Source organism: Euprymna scolopes, chromosome 13, assembly GCF_053919585.1.
Source record: "Euprymna scolopes isolate OS-2025 chromosome 13, ASM5391958v1, whole genome shotgun sequence".
In the NCBI taxonomy this organism is placed as follows: Eukaryota; Metazoa; Mollusca; class Cephalopoda; order Sepiida; family Sepiolidae; genus Euprymna; species Euprymna scolopes.
Genome location: NC_136494.1, coordinates 69,583,677 through 69,585,783, shown reverse-complemented (window position 1 = coordinate 69,585,783; position 2,107 = coordinate 69,583,677). Strand labels below are relative to the sequence as shown.

The 2,107-nt window shown below is 34.5% G+C and overlaps 1 pseudogene; it reads left to right on the top strand.

Annotated features, from left to right (window-relative positions):
* The first annotated feature begins 211 nt into the window (after nucleotides 1–211).
* Nucleotides 212–309, top strand: LOC145292529 (U2 spliceosomal RNA; annotated as a pseudogene).
* Nucleotides 310–2,107: the final 1,798 nt, after the last annotated feature.

Here is a 2,107-nt window from a genome sequence, read left to right as displayed (position 1 = left end):
CTTTTCTTTTTTTTCTTTTGCTTAGGAAAGTAAAAGTTACTTCGCCCAGATACGATATTTAGTGAACTTAAAATTACTATAATTTATTTATAAGTTATAATTTTTTATTTCTTTATTTTTTGTGATGTTAATTGTCATTTTTGTTATTTATTATTATTAAATTAAAAAAAAAAAATGGTGTCGCTGTTTAGGCAAAGGTAATAAAAATTATTTGTCTTTCTTGGCCTTTTGGCTAAGATCAAAGTGTAGTATCTGTTTTTCCGATGCTACATTTCAATTTCTTCTCTCTTAATGGGGGAGAAATCCTTTGCGACTAAGGCAATGTTTTCCCAGGTTAAAAACGCCCCTGGTGTCTAAATCTGTCCCGTAGGGAAGCATTGTGAATAGGTTCTACGTTTAATGTAACAAAGTTTTAATATTACAAAAGTAAGTGGGGAAAGTAATTTCTGGTTTAATTACAAAATGCCCTGGAAATGTCCTTTTTAGTAAATTATAAAATGCACTGGAAATGTCTCTTCTGATTAATTATAAGATGCCCTGGAAAATGTCCCTTCTGATTTTTTTTTTTTTTTTTTTTTTTTGTATGTTTACTTGCCTCCCCACAAAGATGGAGTTGGACATGAGGTCGGTTAAAAATTTTTGGGGAAACCAGCTCCCCAAAAGGGGTACTCTGATCAGTAACAAAAATAAATTTGTATCAGTAATGAAGGATTTTTCCTGTATTAACCAAGACCAAAAAAAGGGGGGGATTTAAGTCACTGGAATGCTGGGACTGATACTACACTCAGAAATTCATGTTGAAGCAATGGTTGCCTAATCCTTAACCGTGTTAATGTTTTTATGTATTAATTTCGAAAAGCTGCTGAAACAGTTTATGATTTAAACATTACTTTATTCCAAGTATATTTTAAATAGTGGGGTGGGGGATAGAAAGTCAGTCCCGGAAATTACTTAAATCGTTTGCAATTTAAACATTACTTTATTTCAATTTATTATATATTAAGGGATATGAAATCAGTCCCGGAAATAGGTGAAACCGTTTACGTATTAAACATTACTTCATTTAATGAATATTTTAAACAGTGGGGTCTGGGGTGGGGGTAAGAAGTCGGTCCAGGAAATGGATGCAACCATTTACGTTTTGGACATTACTTCATTTAATGTATATTTTTAACAGTAGGATGGGAGATAAGAAATTGGTCCTACTAAGGATTCAGGCATTACTTCTATTAAGCCTCGCTGTTTTTCGTAATGTAATCGTATCTAGATTTATTTACGTCGACTTTTACAAAATTACTGCTATTTTGGCTTCTCGCGTGTTGATTAGGCTTTTTCGTATAAAAAGTGAAACTAATTCAAAATTAACAAGTCCTCAGCATTGCGCCGGGAAATGTCCAGAAGCAATCAGCTTTGATCAATGTTGTACATCAGACAATTGCTATTCAATCTGGACAATTGGGAGCTGGTTTCCCTCTCCCCAACATCTGTAAAAAAACAGTCAAATTTGCGTAAACAACTGCGTGACTTCTATTTGACCTTCTTAATTAGGTCAAATAAAAGCAGCAGAGTTAACTTTTATTGCGCACGCCTGTTCTTATAGTTCAATAAATAAATTCAAACCTGTGTATGTTGTATATCGCGGTGGCCTAATGGGTAACGTCGCCCGGTTGTTTTTTTGTTTTTTTGTTTTTCACACATTAATTTCCAACTCAAGGGTACGGGTTCGATTCTCATACTTACCTATCAAAACATTTTTTTTATTATTTAACACCCCCCCCCTGGAGTTTTGATTTACCTCAAGACACCCGGGCATCGCCGGGTACCCCCCGCTAGTCTATCATATAAATTTTACATGTCTGTTTAAATGTATGTATGTATGTATGTATGTATGTCTCGCAAAACTTCTGACAGAGGGGGACAGATTTTCATGAGATTTGTATAATTTTAATAATAAGGTCGACCCTTCGGACGACAAATATTAAAAAATTGGCCGAAAACATTTAATTCCTTCACCCTCAGCTGGCACTTTTGTACAGGGGGTGGTTGCTTTTTTCGCCGATATTTTCGAAAGTCATCCTCTCTTTTCGATTGTCTAGCCTTAATTTAA